This window comes from Arvicola amphibius, chromosome 15, assembly GCF_903992535.2.
Source record: "Arvicola amphibius chromosome 15, mArvAmp1.2, whole genome shotgun sequence".
Taxonomy (NCBI): Eukaryota; Metazoa; Chordata; class Mammalia; order Rodentia; family Cricetidae; genus Arvicola; species Arvicola amphibius.
In genome coordinates this window covers 54799462-54820020 of record NC_052061.1, presented here as the reverse complement: position 1 = coordinate 54820020, position 20559 = coordinate 54799462, and positions in this window count along the sequence as shown.

The following is a 20559-nucleotide window of genomic DNA, read 5'->3' as shown; positions in this document are numbered from 1 at the left end:
AGAACTGCATGCAAATTTGCATACAAAATTACACAGGTGGAATTGCGTACAAACGGATAAAAGGAGTGGCCAGATACACTAGTGAGGGTCCAAGGACTCTCCTGTGCCTTCCTTCTAGGCTATGAAGTGGTAGAGTGCTTAGTTATTCAAAACTCTGGGTTCTAACTCCAGTGCTGTGGAATGAAGGAAGAGCTGGGTAGAGAGAAGGGAATGGAAGGGAAACGATAGTTGGTTCCACTATTTGGGAATGTTTAGTCTTGTGAAAGAGACATGTGTGTGAAATTAGTTAAGAAGTTGGCCTCCTATTATCACTTACAGTCAACTTTTGGGAAAAAGTTACCTACTCATCTTGTGACCACAGGCCTTTAGTTGACAGCTGCCTCCATGCAGAGCCTATGGTAGGTGATAGCTCATCTTCTAAGGGACCTAGCAGAGAGGTAGGTGATACATATTAAATTCAGAAACATTTGAGTTTGAGTCAGCCTTTGCCACCTATAAACTGTTTGCTGTGACATTGAAGTTTTCTGGTTTTCAACTTATTCAAACATAGAATACAAATCATAATATGCATCTCTAGGAATTGTCATGAACTTGAACAATGTGCATGTCATCCTCCCATCCTTTTGTGAGCCTAAAGGGCAGCACTTGCTCATCCAGAGTCAGTTGTTTTTGTCTACTTAACACAAACCTAGACTATCTGGGAAGAGAAAATCTCAAGCGAGGAATAGCCTCCATCCAATTAGCCCGAGAGCACATCTGCAGGGCATCTTCTGTCAAGTAATGTAGAAGGGCCCTGCCTACTAATGTAGAGAGTCCCTGACGCAATGGCACTGCTGTTTCGGAGCCAGCGGTAAGGCAGGACACTGTGGTGTGATGCCCTGGGTGTGCGATAGAGCAAAGCGCACAAGGCAGCGGTTTCACTGTGACATTTCTGACCCCAGATGCAAGAGTGTTCTATGACAAAGTATCTGGCCTCAGATTACCAGTACCCCCAAGAGACATACACAAATATGTTATCACTACACAAGTACACAGGCACACACAAAAGCAAATATAAATACATAGACACACACACACAGAAGCACACACACATGGAAGCACACACTCATACACAAATACGCAAACATGCATATTCAGACACAAACAGTAAATCCTTGTCAGTGCCTTACTATTTTTTTTAGCTCTTGAAGGCTTCCTGGCCTTTTAAAATGCCACAGGAAGGTCTTACGCCTTATCAGTTCCTAGCTCTGTTATCAACCATCACCTCAGCTGACAGTCAGCTGAGACTGAGAGGATCCAGGAATGCACCAGCTGAGGTGTTAGACTTGGGGGAGGGGAGGAAGGACCCAGGACAACCCTGCTATTAGGTAGAGGCGGGCATCTCAAACTTGTTTGTGAGACTTCACCTTCCCAAGGAGAAGGAGGCAGGAAGAAAGGCCTCCCCACTTTTCCCAGATCCTCTGGAGGATGGAGGTTTCAGCCAAGGGAAGAAACACAAACTCGAGGCATCGTGGCTACTTCTCAGATATGGCTATGAAGAACCTCATCCACATGGCAATGCCCCAGTCTCTACTACCAACATAAACTACCCTGGGGTACATAACCCACGGATCTCACACGCTTTTTGTGTGTGCACACACACTCTCTCATCTGGCCCTCCCTGTGACAGTGTGAGCAGGTGACACACTGTACTTCTGTCTTGTGTGGGTGAAGAATCAGTCAGGAAAGGCAAAGCAGGGGTGTATGTTGAGACCCCAGGCTTCAGCAGGCTATGGGAGGCAGACCTTGGGTTAGGGATCAACCTGGACTACACAGGAAGACCCTGCCGGAGAGAGAGGGAAAAGTAAAGAGACAGGGAGGAGGTTGGGTGGAAGAGAGAGAGAGAGAGAGTAGCCAGGAGAGAGGGAAGAAAGCAACTGCTCAGATAGTTACCTGCTAAACAGGGTTCAAACAAGTCTCTAAGCCAAAAAGTAGGACTTTAAACTATTTCTTCTGTCTTTATATTAATGAAGTGCTTCCTTGGAAACCTATTATTTTACTTTCATTTGTAGAAGAACAAATCCTCTTTCGGAGAGTGGAGGCAGAAACAGGCCCATGGCTGTTACAGGATTTTTTTTGTGGAAGGTCCCCTCTTTCTTTCTTTTCCCCAATAATGCAAGCTTATTCTTTATTTATTTTCTTTTATTTTAGCATGTACCTCATACCCCGTCACTCACACACATTGAAAACATGTCTTTGAAGAGCATCTCACCACGTCAAAACTGGATCTGCCTGGGCAAAGCAGTGCAAGTCTGTCCCAGCATTCCAGAGGATGCTTATGTGTTTCAAGCCAGTCTGGTCTATGTTGGGAGACATGCTCATACACACACACACACACACACACACACACACACACACACACAAAGAGAGAGAGAGAAAGAGAGAAAGAGAGAGAGAGAGAGAGAGAGAGAGAGAGAGAGATGCATAAAAATCAATCCTTGTGCAAAAGGGAAGGGAGGGATAGATTTGTACCTTTAGCAAAAAGGTAAGAAGACTTTATCTGTTCAGTCCAGTCATGGCTCTGCTTCTGATTTACATGAGAGCATTCTAAAGGGCAGAAACAGCCTATGCAAATGGGGCCCCTGAACATTCCTGAGCAATCAGGCAGGTTCAGAACAGTCCCCTGAGGACATGAAATAAAGGGCCCACAACGTGCTTCCCCAAATCTTTCTACCAGGTTTAACGAACAGATTTAGCTTTATTGACTGAAAAGGAAGTTCTAATAAACTGGAGGTGAGTCAAGGGCTTCTTTCTGCAACAATGGATTAGCTCTCACGCACGTTTCCTGTTAGGGGACTCTATTTTGCTAGTGTGTAAGTATAACCACAAACCTACCATTAGCCATTCGGAACACTGAAGTCTATTTCCTGATAAACTTGGGAAAGGTCAGAGGTTAACTGGGCCATGCCTGTTAAAAATGTTACAGGCTTAGAGTGCAGCCACTCTCCTTCAGACAGCACTGCTGGGACCAGGGAGGGTTCCATGGCTCAGGAACAGTAGACACATACATAGGAGGGACCTAGTTACACAGAAATCAGTCTTAACTAACACAGCTTCCTGAAACCTCAGGAAACACAAGGGTTCTTAGTCTACCCTCTAGACGGGTCTGATCCTCCCTGGAACAACCACACTTTCTTGCCCTCACTACAGGAAAGCAGAAGCAGCTGACATGAAAACCCCTCGTCGATCATACAGAAACAGATTTGTTACCAGGCTACAAGTTTTCCTGAGGAAAATGAATTCTATATATTAACAAAATGTCACAAAGGGACAGTGGCAGGCAGGAAACTCCAGAAAAAGCCTACGGAAGGCCCCATGTGTGATCCCAGAAGAGAGCTGTAACTCAGAGTCAGCCTTGATGCTTGAATAGCTCATCTGAGGCATCTCCAGTTTCTCTGAACCACCACTATTGATTTCTATTTAGGATTCCAATGAACCACTGCTGGTGATTACCACTAATAGATAGCGAGAGATAAAGGGAACTACTTAAAACCTCTGTAAGTTCTTCCCCAAACTTCCTGATGCCCAGGTTGAAATAGGAAAGTGACTACTCGCCTGGGGTGTTTATACATAAAAACCACCAGTAAACTCATACAATGGCTACACAGACTTTGAGATGTATTTCTGTTTCTAGTAACTACAAGCATTCTTTTTAAAATTCCATTTTAAGTTTGTTATTTGAGCATTTCATACATATATGCAATGCCTTTTGGTAACTTCCCCCTCCCCTTCTCTTCTTTTTCCCACCCCTCCCAACACCCCCACTCCTTCCTTTCTTCTATTCTTTTTCCCAGATTCATGAATTTTGCTTTGGTTTTGTGATCTATTTAGTCAGGGCCACCTGTGTGAGCATTGGATTGGAACCTTCCTGGAGCCTGGAGGAGTCATTAATAAGTACACAACTAAAAGCAAATACCCTCCCCACTACACTCCCTGAATCAATCAGCAGCAAATAATTAAGTAGTGGGGGCCTCCTGAGTATAGCGCCTGCCTCCTGAGCATAGCGCCCCGCACATCAATTCATGACTGACTGTTGAAGGGTCCATCCTTGTGCTGACTCTCAACTAATTACTTAAGTTCTTTATTTTTGCTATAATTAAAAACAAACAGTAAAACTTTCCCCAAAGCACTTGAGCTGCTGAAAATTCACCAACCTCCCTGGAGTCAGCTCAGCATATTGCTGAGATAGATGCACATTCCCAGACAAGAGAAGAATGTGTCAACAGAGCGGTTGTGAGCTAACTTCTCACAGGGACAAGCTAATGAAATGTCTAACACAGGAGCCCCTCAGCTGAAGAAAGACTTGCTACATTTCTGCCACATTTTCTTACCACACATTCAAGGGTTTGGAGACAATCTTTCAAACATCTGGGCTTTTTACTGAAAGGCCAGGATTTTAAATCCTTTGAATCATCCAAGCTTAAGTAGAACTCTAGCTTGACTAGACAGTTTCACAAATGCTTTGTTTTAGAGGGAAAGAGGGTGGGTGGTTATGTTTTTCATACTTGGGAAAATAACCCAAAAGGTAAACATCAAATTTTCTTGATTTATATCTTTACATGTTTTTATTCTATTTTTGTTGCTGTTTTTATTTAATTTTTAAATTGAAAATAGGTTCTTCTCTCATATAATACATCCCAACCACAGTATCCCCTCTTCCACTCCTTCTTTCCCCCCCCCTTCCCCCCCCCCCACACATGTTGGAAGAAGGCGGTTAGTTTGTTTTCGGGTTCTCAGTAGCTCAGTCCCAAAATAATCACACAGAAACTATATTATTTAAAATACTGCTTGGCCCATTAACTCTAGCTTCTTATTTGCTAACTCTTACATCTTAATTTAACTCATCTCCATTAATCTGTACATCACCACAAGGTTGTCGCCTACCAGCAAAGTCTCAGCACATCTGTCTCTGGTGGCGGATCTATGGCTTCTCTCTTTACTCTTCCTTCTCTCTCCCAGCATTCAGTTTAGTTTTCCTCGTCTATCTACCCTATCAGGCCAAACCAGTTTCTTTATTAACCAATGGTATTCATAGCATACAGAGGGGAATCCCACATCACACACACGATTTTATTTTAAAGACATGTATTTCTTACTCTGAAGGGCAGGATAGTGCTTTCATTTTCTTTTTAGTAAACCTAAAAACTAATGGGTTTATGGCATTGTTGTACATGTATATTGTACTTTATTTATGCATATGTACCTTTCCTCTGTACACCCTCTTGCTGGCCCATGTCCTTGCCTCAAGTAGATCCCTCTTTCTGTTCTCATGTCATATGCATATTTAAACCTAGGCTCTGTTTATGAGAAAGAGCATAACATATTTATCTTTATTCCCTCCTCCTATTACCCTCTCTTGTTTCCCCTTTCCTTTAATATCTTCCTCTAACCAGGATGATGCCACCAAGCCTGATAACCTGAGTTTAATCCCTGGAGCACTCCTAGTAGATAGAAAGGATCAACTTCCACAGGCTTTCCTCTGACCTCACAAGTTTGTCATGGCACCCATGTATCCAGACATGCACAATGGTGTGGGAAGTTCTTTTGTCTGTGTGTTGCTTTAATTGGTTAATTAGTAAAGAACTGCTTTGAGCCTATGGCAAGGAAGATCAGAATTAGGTGGGGAAAACTAGGCTGTATGCTGGGGGAAAGAAGGGTGGGATTAGAGAGAAGGGATGGAGCCGCTGGAGACAGACGCTGGGAATGTTAGCTGGTAAGCCACTGTCACATGGCAATATACAGATTAATAGAAATGGGTTAAATTAATATGTAAGAGTTAGCCAATAAGAAGCTAGAGCTAATAGGCCAAGTAGTGATTTAATTAATACAGTTTCTGTGTGATTATTTCAGGGCTAAGTAGCCAGGATAAACAAGCGGCCTCCTTCAGCTAGTGGGACTCTTAATTCCAGGGTCATGGGTTTGAGCCCCACATCGGGCTCAAAAAGTAGCTTATGTGCATCAGTTTAAACCCAAAGAAATGATATATGAAATTGTATCACAAACTAAAAAAAAATACAATGAAAACTGAAATAAACAAGAAAGGTATGCCAAAATATTATCAAGTGACTATTCCAGGAATGGCCAGTTTTTCTGTCTTACCTTTTTTCTCCAATTCTCAACTTTCACAAAATAAATAGTCTAGTTTAAGAACCCTTGAAGCATAAACAGGAGCACAAATTCAGAATATCTAGTAAGGATGCACTTGTAACCTTGACTTGAAAACATCTCCTTTATATATGCAGCAAGCGCAGGCATACGTTTTAAAAAGAGAAAGATAGTAAAACAGCAGCACACTTAAAGAATGCAAGGTTGTAAGGCATGTGATGCTGGTCATTAATCCCAGCTTGGGAGATTGAGGCAGGAGGATTGTGGGTTCAGTGAGAGTCCAGGCTATGTAGAGACCTTAAGTCAGAAGAGAGAAAGATGAGGAGAGATAAAGAAAAGACAGTGAGAAAAAGGGGGTGGGAGGGAAGAAGAGAAAGGGGGAAAGATGAAGGAAGAAAGGAAGGAAGAAGGGAAAGAGAGGAAGAAGAGGAACAGGGGAATATAAAAAAGGAGGACAAGAAAAGAAAGATGAAAGAAAAGGAAGTAAAGTTGGTAGGCAGCATATAAAGATTCACACACTACAGAGAACTGGATGAACTTGCTAATGAGCTTATAAAATATGTGCATTCACTAATGCCGAGGTAACTGTAAACTGAAAAAAGGCACCATTTCCTGTCCGTGACACTGTATACCACTGGGATGCTATGTCAGGAGATAGAAAGTGCCTACTGTCAAAAGCTGACTGTATCTGTGATTCTCTTTGGAAACAAATTTGCGACATCTAGAAAGGGGTACTTAGGCAGTTCCAGAACCTGTGGAGATGGTGGCAAAACACAGAGGCACAGACCAGAGCCTTTGCATCATCAATATGCAACGTGAGCCAAGTGGAAACAACTCCGAGTCTGTCAGTAAAAGATAAGAATCACAGTGTCTCACCAAGTAAGTCCATTGAGAGAAATTAAAATAAGATACAGTTGTAAGGATATAGATAAATGTTGCAACATTAATTTGAATGAAAAACACAGATTACATAACAATGCACTATTAGGTTATCATTCGGGAATTTTCCCTTAATGTAAGTCCATTGCTCTTTGTAGGGTTGTTCGTTTGAGACAGGGTTTCATGTAACCCAGGCTGGTCTAGAACTTGTTGTATAACTGAAATGGCCAAATGGGAAACATCCCCCACAAGCTCATATATTAAAACACTTGGTCTCCAGCTGGTGATGTGTTGGGGAGGTGGAGCCCACTTCCAGAGCACTGTCTCTGCCTCCTGCGTGTGCTTGACATGAGCCCTCTCAGCTTCCCGTTCCCACCACCGTGCCTTCCCTGACAGTATGGATGTCTAGCCCTGTAGAACCATAAACCAAAACAAACTCTTGATTACATTGCTTTGGATTGCGATTTTTATCACAGCAATGGAAAAGTAGCCGTGGATAACCTTGAACATCTGATTTTTCTCTGTCCACCCTCTCGCCCCACCCAGGGCCGAGATCACAGACGTGTATCACGATGCCCAACTTTTTGTGAATTTTCAAAGCACGTAGAAAAATGACACATATTGAATAAATACTAACTTCAAAACAGACCATTAAACAACTTTATATATTATGAGAAATGCAGGATTTTCATTTCTGGCTGTAGCACATACAAAGGTATATCTTATTGTTATTTGTATTCTTTTAAAGTCCTGATATGCTTCATAATTTAATAAACTGTTCCCATGACTTGTCATTTAAGAGCCTGTGCTACTTCAGCCAGAATAAGCTCTGGACTGATGGGGATAATCCCCCTCTGAACATAGCTAGATAGAGGGTGATGGTTGGCAGTAGGGCAGAGCGAGCTGGAGACAGGCACAGGAGGTCACTGGGGCTCAGGGAGACAGAAGGGATGGGTGGGAAGGAAGTAATAATTAATCTGGAACCTCTGAAGGAGAATTAGACTTAGAGGCCAGCCAGGAGACAAGATTCCAGAAGTAACCCAGTGGAAATGATTAAGGGCAAAGGGCTGCTAAAATGGGAAGTAGAAGGGCTCGGGGTCACAGGATATCCTAAAATGTGACAAAACAAACCGAGAATTGGGAGAAATGGCTCAGTGAGTAAAATGTTCGCTATGCAAGCACAAAGACCTGATTTTTCTCAGCACCTGGGTAAAAAGGTATTTTCTTCTAATCTCAGGCCTGCTGAGGCAAAAACAGATGGATCCCTGGGGTTCCGTGGGCAGACAGCCTAGGTCCCAGTGAGAGACCCTGTCTCAAAAATGATGGCTAGCTTCCCTGGAACAACAACTGACATTGAACTCTGACCTCCACAGGCATGCACACCCATGCACATATACCCGCGCGCGCACGCTGCACACACACACACACACACACACAAACTACGGTAGGCTAAGAGGAGAAAACTAAGAAACTGTGGTCAGATTCCAGAAGTCGAAAAATGACAGCTGGATCCAGAAAATCAAAAGCAAAAACAAAATCAAACTGAAACAACAAAAACAAAAACACACGGTAAGTGTACTTAGCACATGAGGCTACTCCAGCTGTCTGTGAGGAAAGACCTACCTGGAAGTCCTCAGGACTGAGCTGAGAGATGTGGAAGATGGGAGGGTAGAAGGAATAGTTTAAAAGTCAAGCGCTTTGGTTGCTGGGAAGGAGCAGTACACAACCTTCCAATGTCTGACTTTACTTTTGCCTTAAGACGAAAAAGAGGCAATTAGAAAAGTAAAAGTCTAGCACAGACGACTCCATTCCAGGAAGACGCTCATGGCACACTCAGTCATGAAGGCAGAGATTCTTGTGCAGTTTGCGGGGAAAATGGCGTTTTGACTGCCATTGATTGAGGCTCTGGCTTTTCCCGCTCCAGCTTCCTCTGCTGTTCGGCAGACTTTCGGGGGGCCCCAGACATTTATGGAATCTAAATAAGGAGACGCGGCGAGCTGAGTGTGCATTTTTGTTTGGGTTCAGAAAAACATGTTTACACAGCATGGAGTCATTTCCACGTATGGTTATTGCTGGCCATAGACTGGTGGGAGGGGCTTCCAGGAATAATCTTACTGTCCGTCCTGGCCAGCTCACTTGGCATCATGATAGAAGGTTCCAGGCCAGAAGAATGAGTCTTGTGAAGCAAATGTTAGGAGAGTCGATGTTTACAATAGAGGGAGGCAGAATAAGCTAGACTGTAGAGAATCCTTCAAATCGCCTAACGTGAAAATGTCCAAATCGAGGAAATACGAGGACAAGTTTGGCAGATGTTTTATAAGGGTGCTGTGGCTTCTGCACACGGTCATGTCTGGGGAGTTTGTCAGCATTTGTGACGCTACTGCTTCCTTTTCACCCTCTGTAAGCATTATTTTAGATTTAATCATACTTTAAATAGACCCTCCAAAGTTGCACGAGCTTCAGGCTCCCAAAACTTAGATCCATTTCTACTTGTTACAAGTTCGATTCATAGCAGTATGGATGATTGGAAATTCATGTCTTCTTTTCCCTAAAGAATACAAATTGCAACGCAGCCAAGCATCATTTAGTTTGTTAAAATTTATGTAATCACTGTTTTCCTAAGTTTAATCCCAAGACCAAGGAATGAGGCCAAAATTGTGAATTCAGCCATTCTTGCCAAATTTAATGACCTCTTAATGGTATGAGAGTTTCCATGAATTTTTATTCTTAATTTCTTTTTTTCATTACTATTTGGACAAAACTGGAAAAAATGACTGATAATCACAGCCTTCTTAAAAATGAAAATGCCAGAAATCTACCGACTGTACTAAGACTGAAATAATTCTGAAAAGCTACTTGGAAAGTCACAAGATCCCACAGAGTCCACTGAGAGTGGATGTGGAGGGAATTCCATCCATAAAAAGTAAAAACTAAATGGCTGCAGACCCACAGTGGAAAACCACATGATTTTGACAGAAGAGAAAGGTCAACTTGATCACCAAACCGTCACCATTGATAACTTCTACAAGACACCCCTCCGTACACTTGCTTTGACTTCTAAAAGGAACTTGTGCCGACCCTTAGCCTCTCTTCTAAAACTGCCTTCTGTTCTGTTTGGTTTTGTTTAGAGGGATGTAAGGACTGGCCTGCTTAAGAGCACTGTAGGCTCTTCCCAACTCTCTCCCAGTAGGGCCACACCTCCCACAGAAAACATGAGCACAGAAAAGCATCCAGTCTTTTCAGTAACCCTCTGTCCACAGAACCCTCAAGCCCTAGGCTGCCATGCAACCTGGCCTCCACCCAGCATCCATTCCAGGGCAGAACACACTGGGGAATGACTTAAAAAGAGTATCTTTTGTTACAATTCACCAGTAGTATGTAAAATATTTTATCAAGTGTACTTGCCTAGGGTACATGAGACCTCAGACTTAGTAGGTAGTACATGAGGCCTCAGACTTAGTAGGTAGCCAAGGATGATCTTTCACTTCTGATTCTCCTATCTCACTTCTGAGTGCTGGGATTATAAATGTATACAATCATATTCAGTTTATGCGGTGTTGGGTATCAAACCCAGGGCTTCACACATGCTGGGTAAATACTCTACCCACTGAGCCACACCCCAGCCCTATTACAAACATTTTTCTTTTGGTTCACTTGCTTGCTTATTATTTTTTCTTTCTTCTTTTCTTTTTTTTTATTCCGTCCTTCTTTCTTTTTTTTTTCAGGAAAGAAAAAAGCAAAAAAATCAGTAACTTTGACTTGTTAAATTATAAAGCATTGGGGTTAGGGCCATGGCTCAGCAATTAAGAGCACTTACGACCCTTGCAGAGGACTAAAGTTCAGTTGCCATCACACATAGCAACTCAAAACGACCTGTAACTCTAATTCTAAGGAATCGAATGTCCCATTCTGACCTACATAGCCTCCTACCAGCAAGTGGTACACATATATACATTCAGGCACAACACCTATATACGTAAAATTAAAGTAAATAAGTAATTTAAAATAAATTCCTGAATTCCCCACCTGTGAGATCAATAGCCACATCACTCAGGACACTCAACAGCTCTCAGGGATGGAGGGCACCCGAGACAGTACCTATTTCTGCCTGTACCTCCTGCCCAAGAGACAGGGTCACCACAGATCTGCTGATAGCCTTGAACTCTACAACCTCCAATCTCCAGTTTTACCACTAATAATCTACCTAGTGGGTTGAAAAATCAGTAACTGTGTAGGTTAAAGGAAAATCACATCTCCTTTTTTTTTTTTTTTTTGTCTGTGTTTTGTTTTGCTTTGTTTTTTCAGCATGCTAAGGAGATGAACGAAGTGACCGTATTCTCACTGGTATCTCTCCCTGTCACAGAGCCTGTGCAGTGCCCATGACCTGGTCCATAGCCACAGGCACTGGAAGGGTTTCTGGTCTGTGGGCTTCCTCTGAAGCTGCTATCCTTCCTTGATACCCACGCATCTCGCCTATGAGACAGACATACCCGCTACCCTCCCAACATCATCTCAGCTGATCTTGGCCTCAGGGCTGGGATGGTGTTCACAATGTACAGAAACCAGGTTCCCTGGGTTCCCCTGAGCAGGATTTCTTTAACACAGAACCCATGACACCTTGGAAATGTTGACTGTCACTTTCTGCTTCTTTCTTCTTACTAGCAGATACTAACTGTACAAAGTAGTAGTTTTATGATGGTGTTTTCAAAGATATAAAGGCAATTTTAATCATATTCACTTCAGCTAATATCTTGTATCTTTATTTCACATTTTGTAGATTTGTCTTAATTTCTTTTTTAACTTTTTAAAAAGCTTTTTATTTTATATGTAGGGGTGTTTTGCCTGCATGTATGCATATGCACCTCATGTATGATTGATACTCTCTGAAGTCAGAAGAGAGCTAGGATCCTCCTAGGACTGGAGTATAAATGGTTGTAAGTTGTCATGTGGGTGCTGAGACTCAAACCCAGGTTCTCTGGAAGAGCAATCAGTGCTCTTAACCACTGCGTCTCTTTTCCAACCTCTGTGTCTTATTTCCTGACTAGATTAGAAGACTTTTGGAGTAAGTCCTCTTTAACATAACTCTCTAAGCTTCCTATAAAAAATATTTCCTTGTGTATATGATGTCTTTAATAAATACTAACTAGCTAGCCTGATTTGGATGGGCGGAAAGCAGCCATCATCCAGAAGATAATAATGTTTATTTCTCATTATCTATACCCAGTCAAGGAGAGTCACACAAAGAAAAATCAATGTACTTAGCATGTTCCAGACTCATCAGTGGGTAGGGGCCCTGATGACCAGTGAGTCCATACAACTCCACAAAGGGGGTGAGGTGAGCCTGACCTGCTCCTTCATTCAGTCTTCTGACTCGTTGGAGACATAGGCACTGTGCAGAGTAAGTAAAGCCCAGTAGACCCTTCAGGACAGTGCCCAGTCCCCTGGAAAAAAGACACATGCTGACAGACTGCAGGGAACCCAGGCTAAGGGATGCCAGCATATAGAACAGAAAGAGGGAGTTTGTTCTTCCTGTGGAGACCTGGGGTTTTGAGTAAAATTCTGCTGAACCTAGTGTGCCAGAATGAAAATGAAGGAGAGAGTATTTGAGAAGAGACAGCAGACACGAGGAGAGAGCCTGATGCAATCAGGAAGAAATTCAGCTTCTGTTACGCCAAAATGAATAAAACAAGGAGTGTCAGGACTAGCTATTATGGCCACAAAACAGTAACTTTCAAATATTTTGGAAGCTGCCAAGATATCTGTGTGTGTGTCTGTCTGTCTGTCTGTCTGTCTGTCTGTGTGTGTGTGTGTCTGTGTCTGTGTGTGTGTCTGTGTGTGTGTGTATGGAAAACACATCATAAAAATAGCAAAAAGGCTGACTCTGAGAGGTGGACTATGCATGGTGTTCCATTACTTGTGCTTCCCGGAAATGGCTCAGGTTAATTTAAATGTTTCCCGGAACCAGCATGACTTTACTGAAGCCCAAAGGGAAACTGTTGGCAGGCTCACAGAGCTGAAGCTCCAGCGTGAGGCTGAGGCAGAAGCAGACAGCCTGCCTAGGTCAGGGGTAAACGCCTGCTCTGTAAGCTCATCTCGTCCCCACAGGATGACCAAAGGAAAGGAACGCTGGCCACTAAGGTCAGCTGCATGTTTCATTTTATCATTGTACTCCAAATTTAAATTCCATTGGGGGAACTCACATTTCTCAGCCGAAAGCAGGCAGTATTCCAAATAGACTGCCCTCGTCAGTAAAGCACAATCCCCCCCTCCCCCAAAGAACTCAGCCTAGGGTCAATGGCAGAAGGCCAGAAACAGTCTCAAAAACAGAAATGTCCACTGCAGTCAGCAATAGTCCAGGAGTAGAACCTGGCATGGTAGGACGAAAGACAATATCGAGAGTCTAAAGAACGCACCCAGGTACCAGTTCACGGGTAGCCAGAAGCATGGAGGAAAGATGGGATCCAAACATCCAGGAATATTCCTGTTATGCTGGAGCTTGTTCTGCACACACAGAGAGGAGCAAGCACAGCTCTTGCTCTTCCTGCAATGAGAGAAGCTGCATAAACTGAGCTGAACTTCAGTGAGGCAAAAATGAAGGAGACCCTGTCCATTCCTTGGGTGCTCCATGGCCACAGCTAGAGCAGACAGCATTAAGTTATTCTTTGTTCTTGATTTATTCTCGCCACGCCACCTTCTGTTAGCCCTCCTCCTCCCATCAACTCCTACTAAGATGCTTTTTGTTTTTGCATTGTAACCCACTGTGTTAAAGATTGCCTACATTCATAGATGTGAGTGCGGAGCTAGCCACTGGAGCAAGAGCAACTTATCAGCAGCGGCATCACTGAAAACAATGAGCTCCTCTCTTCTAGCATCCAGAGACTGATAAGTCCCTCCCCAACGTATGACTGAACATTTGTTGGCCATGTCTTGTGCAGGTCTTGTGCAGACAACTGTAGCTGCTGGAAGTTCATGATGCCAGGCCTTGTTATTCCCATAAGAGTGTTTCGGGGTCCTTCTCCCTAATACCTGGCTCTTACCTTCTTCTGGGAAGTTTCCTGAGGGTTGGAAGTGGTGATATGAACGTTCTGTTTAATCTTAAGCTATTAACAGTTACTTATTCTCTGCACCTAGGTCAGTCACAAACTCTGCATTACCTGCAGAGTGAATTAACAGGCACTTTGACAACGATTACTCTAGCAAGACAAAAGAGAGGGGCTCACCACTGGTACTTACGAACTCGCCACCCACAGTCTTTGACCAGGTTCACAGCACCAGGTGTGAAACTCCCTCCCACAGAGCAGGTCGTGGATATGAACAGAAATCAGGTAGCTACCTCCATAGTAGTCATGCCACTACTGTATCTGTGAGGACTTCTTTCCTGGGAAGATCTGAAGCTGAAAGAGACCATTGCAGACTTTCCTCCCCAGCTGCCTGGACAGCAGCTTCTGGCACTGTGAAAGCTAGTCAGTAGGAAAGAAGCTGCCATCGAAGGTCAAATGTGGTTTCTTTTCTGCCTTAGTCTCTTGCAGAGCCTGAAGCTACCTGATTCTGCTAGTCTGGCTGGCCAGAAAACCTCAGGGTTTTCCATTCTTTACCATTCCAGCAGAGAGCTGACAAGCACACACGGTGGCTTTTTACATGAATCTCAAACTTGGGTCCTCATGCAAGCCAAACACCCTACCAACTAAGCCATTGCTCTCCCAGCCTGTTCTGGACTCTTCTAGGCTTTCAAACAGCCTCTCTAAATTATAACATCACTCACACAGCAAAAGGTCCTGCCCCTCTTCCTTCTACTTTACCAGAGACTTTGAGAGCAACTCACCCATGAGGTGCAAAGCACAACCTAGGCTACTTTGCTTAAACCAGAAACCAAAGAGCAGCGGGGCAGACTGCATCTAAGCTCCCATGTTTTCCTGATCTCCTAATTGTATGGCTATGAATTTGGGAGTCTGCCAAAAAGCTCCAAGCCATCCATCTAAACCCTTAAGGTTTCCTTATTTATGCAACTACCACGTGTACATCAACTTAATACTAAGTGCTGGGACTAAACTGTCATGTTTTAGATGTGACATGTGCAGCAAGAAGACTAGAAGGAAGGACACTGTGCATGTCTGCTTGACACTGGGTACTGGAGATCAGAGTAGAGGTGGCATGTACCCCAGGCAGGGTACAAGGAAAGGCTCAGGAGAAGAAGGGATAACTTAAAGTACAAAGTCAGAGCCAGGACCAAGGGAAAACAATACAGACCTTTTGACCCCTCGCTATTCTCTTTACCCTATGGAACACTATACTAAGCTGACTGATTATAAAATTTTTTCCTATATTCTCCAGTTGTCCAAAATAATTTTTAGTTATATGAAGATACCATGTGAAATGTGTAGACATGAAGCAGTGGCTATCACTTTGTCCTTGTATTATAAGGGTCACAAAGGTGTCGGAGCCTCACAAGGACAGATGTGGACTCAGTGGCGTGGAAGGACTGGAAAGGGGACACACATTGCTCCTGAGGAGAGAAACTGTAGTGATAAAGAACATGCATGGGCGACATGCTTTCTGACCCCAAACTCACTACAGCAGGCAAGACCTTGATGCAATGATGCCAGGCAAGACTTGCAGACTCTAGAAAGTATTATTCATATGCAAAGATAATAAAAATCCAACTCACATATAAAGAATTTCAAAGGCTGGCATCTAAGAATATGAATAAAATGACTCAAGATTAGAAAAACTTGCAGCAAAAAGTATGGACAAACATAGAATACCTTGTGAATAGAAATGCTGGCTGAAGACATGGCTTAGTGAGATGAAGCACTTTTCACACACCTGGGACCAGAACCCACAAGTGAAAGTCAAGTAGTTGTGGCGGGTGACTATGATCCTAGCAGTCTGGAGGGAGGAAGAAGGGATTCCCAGAGCAAGCCCAACCTTGCCTCAAAGAATAAAATGGAGAAAAGCCAAAGAAGATAGCCAATGTCACCTTCAGACTTAACTCGCCCTATACACACGCATGTGTACATGCATTTGCACACACATGAGCCCACACACATTGTGCTAACACAGAAGAAAAAACTGAACTACTGTAAAAGACACAAAAGTGACCAGAGAATGCAAGGTTCAACAATAATTCCTGACATTGAGAATGTGATGCTAAAGTAAGTAATAATCACCATAATTCTGATTTGTCAAAGAGAACTAGAAAAAAGGAGAGAGGAATAATCTCCTTCAGCTTGTCCTTGAGTGTGGAAGAAATATTTCTTGGTATTGATGAGTAGAGAAAAAAAATGCCTTCAAATATGGTCTTTAAATTAAATATCACCAAAAGGGAAAGTAGAATTAAAAGCTATTGTTATTTGAAAGAAAAAAAAACTACAAGGAAACAATCTTCCTAGTAAAATTACTAAGCTTAAAAATCACAGATACCAAGTTTTGTTTGGTGTTTTTCACTCACAATAATTGCACTTCTGTTATGATGTTCATGGCTTGCGTTGGTGAGCTCTGCTGTCTTTGTTCTTTCCCACAACAGTGAGGATGCTAGCAGTCTTTGCATATCCCAAAGAATTCTTTTCTTAAACTAGAAGCCTACGAGCTGAAGTTTCGGTCATAGATTGAGAAGAGCACCATCAAGGCAGGAAAATGGGCTAGCTAGGAAGACAGGCCAGTAAGTAAAGCCCTGGCCTTGGAAGAATGAGGACCTGAGTTTAGTCCCCAGAACTCATGCTACAAAGCCAGCAGCTATGAAGTTAAATTTGAACTAGCCACTTGACACAACCCACAATCACCTGGGAAGAGAGTCTTAATTTAAGAGCTGTCTAGATCGTGCTGGCTGGTGAGTGTGTCTGTGAGGGATTGTCTAGACTGTTTACTGACATGGGAAGACCCAGGTGTCTTCAGGCATCAGCATTCCTTAGAGAGGGGATCCGGAACTGTCTAAGAGAGGAGCAAACAAGCAGGCCTGCAAGTCTCTGTTCTTGACTGTGGGTGTGTTGGGACTAGCTGTTTGATGTTCCTGCCCTTGACTTCCACACAATGATGAAGTGTGATATGGAATAGCTGTGAGGTGAAATAAACCCCTTTCTTCCCTAAGTTACCTTTTGTCAGAGTATTATATTACAGTAACAAAAATGGAACAGAAGACCAGGAGCACAGGCACATGTCCATAATCCCAGCTTTGGGGAGGCAGAGAGAAACAGATTCCTAGAACTCACTGGTTACCCAGACACTCTAGCTGGTGTGCCCCAGGTCTCAGTGAGAGAGCTTGTCTCAGAAAATAAGGTGGCTGGGTCCTAAGGACTAACACCCAAGCTTGGCTCTGACCACCACACACCTTCAAGCACCCACGCCAGCCTGCAGATGCACTTGCAAAGACATGCACACATACAAGGACAGAGACGGCATATCTAGGAATTCCTTTTCCACAATAATAAAATGACTCAACTTTGTACTTCCTGATTTATATATTTTCCTTTTCTAACCCATCACTGAGACCAGGAATTCTAAGTTTTCTGGCTCTTTAAGAAGAATCATGGTTCTTTCATGTATGTCTTTTCATACTGTGAAATAAGAAACATACAGAATTATACACAAGTCCCTAATGTCAGTTAATCAAAGTATCTTTATCACACAGGCTCACACCAAGGGAAGGGATATAGGTATGGCTCCTGACTGGTGCTTCTCCATTACCTATCTGATTTAGTTAGTTAGCTAGTTTCTTTGTCAGCTTGATACAAGCTGGAGTCATCTGAAAGAAGGACCCTCAAGTGAGAAAATACCCCCGTCAGACTGGCATGTTGGAAAACCTGTAGGGCATTTTTTTTATTACTAATTGATGTAGAAGGACCCAGCTCACCATGGGCAGCACCATCACTGGTTCTGGGGTTTATAAGAAAGCAAATTGAGTCAGTCAGTAGGAACGAACCAGTAAACAGCATTCCTCCATGGCCTCTGCTTCCATTCCTCCCTCCAGATTTCTGCCTTCGATTCCTGCCCTGACTTACCTGTAATAAACTGTGGCCAGGACATATGAGCCAAACCCTTTGTCTTCAAGTTGCCTTTAATGGTGGTGCTTAATCACAGCCATAGACACTCAAGACACTGATGTATAGGAAGAGCTAGGAGCTGACTCCATATTTCCGATTTTTGCAAACTGACCCTGGTCTAAGAGCTTTGACTCTTTGGAGGCCCCAAAGAGGAATCTGTTTGGCTCTATTAAGTGACACTCATTAGAGACAGCACAATAGACACCTGAACCTTGAATCAGGACAAGCATTCTGAAGTTTTTATTGTGCCTCTCAACAGGAAAAATTCTAACAAAAGCTGAGAGCATTGTCAACACTCTAAATATGTCATATGAAAAGCTTTTCTAAATCAGCAGAACTACCTTTTGAATTTAGAAAGTTTAAATGGGCTTATATTTTGACAGAAATTTATCTAGGTTTTAAAAAATTGTTTTTGGGTACACAGAATCTGTGTGCATAGTCATGTGTGTGAGTGTGAGTGTATGTGGGGGTGTGCACATAAAAATCTCACTAATGATTTTTACTTTTTAGGTAAGTTCAAATATAGGAAAAAATATCCAAAATTAGGCAAAAAAATTATACACCATGACAAATTATCCAAGAAAGAGCTATTCTGGTTTTACTTAAGTCCTAAACCTTACTGGAACCATTTTTTTATTGCTGCTTTGGATATAAAAGATCCATAGGACTAAAAGCAATAGGAGCCACAGCAAAGGTGTCCACAAAGTTCATTCCCCACCCCCAGCCCCAGCATTTAGAAACTTATCCCCTTATACTTCTGGAGGTCAGTTACTCAGTTGTTTTGGTTGGAAACAGCAGTGATTTAGTGCACAGGATTAGGACTCTGCACACCCTCATCTGTCTTTCTAGGTCTGCAGGTCCATGTCCCAAAGCTGGTCAGAGTCAGACCTAGTCACGTGACCTGCTCCCATCTGTCAGGATTATTGGCACATGTTGCCACAGCAACAGATGTTGTCAGTGTCTTAGAGATAAGAGTAATGGAAGCTGAAGAGTTCCTTGTGTATGGTACTGTGGGATCTGGTTTGAGTCTTGTAGGATTTTGAAAGTGAGGTAATTTGGGCATGGCCTGGAGGAGTATGGAAAGAATGTAACTTCTCTCATAAAAATGACTTTCAGATACTTGAGATCCTGGGCTATTAATTAACATGACTATTCTTTCCCCACACTCATCCTTCTCTCTGAGGAGGCTACAGTATCATTAACTGAGTGCTGCTTGACAGCTGCATCTGAGAACCTGACTTGTGGGCATGCCTTGTGCTCTTTCCTTCCTAAACATGTCATTTCTTGGCGTCTCCCTTGTTCACACTCCCTTGGTCATTTCCACTGTTATACTAATGTTGTCCCAAAAGGGAATGTAAGGGCTGAAGAGCTGGTTCCATAGAGAAAGTGTTTATAGTACAAGCATGAGACCCCGATCCCCAGCCCCCGAGGGAAAGGTAAGTATGCCGGCATACCTGTAACCCCAGCGCTGTGTCAGGGGCAGACAGGCAGGTCTCTGGTCTCACTGGCCAGTCAGTCTCTCCAGATTTGTGAGGCCCAGATTCAATGAAACACTCTTCCCCTCCTGAAGCATTTACTTATATTGTTCTGTTTTTAAATAAATGCGGGAATCAGACATTGGGGCAAAAGCCTGATTGATCAGAGAAGCAATGGAAAAACGACCAGTGACCTCTCTCTCTCTCTCTCTCTCTCTCTCTCTCTCTCTCTCTCTCTCTCTCTCTCTCTCTTCTCCCCCTCCTCCTCCTCCTCTCCCTCCTCCTCCTTCTCTGATTCAAAAGGGCCCTTGGATCTTTCTAAGCCCTTCTCTATTACGTCCTGTGTCTCTCTATATGTATCCCGGGTCCTCCAAAACCTCTATGGCTAATTCTGTTCAGGCAATCGCTGACTCTGCCCTCAATTCAAGGTAAACTTTGTCAGCCTTGGACTGTCAATACAAACAAACATCCTGCAACACCCATCCCACAATGGGTGGGACCGCATGTAAGAAGACACCAAAGGTCAGACGTCTCAAATGTGTGTACATTTGAACACACACATACCCCCCAAAAAGTCAAAGATTAAAAGGAAAAACAAAGACTCTCAACTTAGTCTTCAAATTAGTTTATTGCTCATTTAACAGCAACTCAGATGGAGGGGCCGGGCCAATTAGGTCTGAGTTCCAGAATCTGCCAGCCACTGGGGCAGAGATGAGGACAGCTCACACAGTGGAGTTGGCATCCACAGAACGGTGGGACAGCCAAGATCAAGGTGGAGACTGGAGTCAGCCTCCATTAGGGTTGGATTCCGCACATCGTGAGCGAAGTTCAAGTTCAGATTCTGCCAAGGAACAATCAGATGTGTCCTTTGGGAGAGGCTGCAATTAGAGAAACTGGCTGGGCTGTTTCCTGAGACCACTGGTGCCTCCCTTGCAGCAGAGGCACAGCAGCAGGGAGCAACTGAAAGTCACTCGCAACCAAGTAACTGTAACTTTTATTCAAACCGTGATTACTACAGAGTCCAA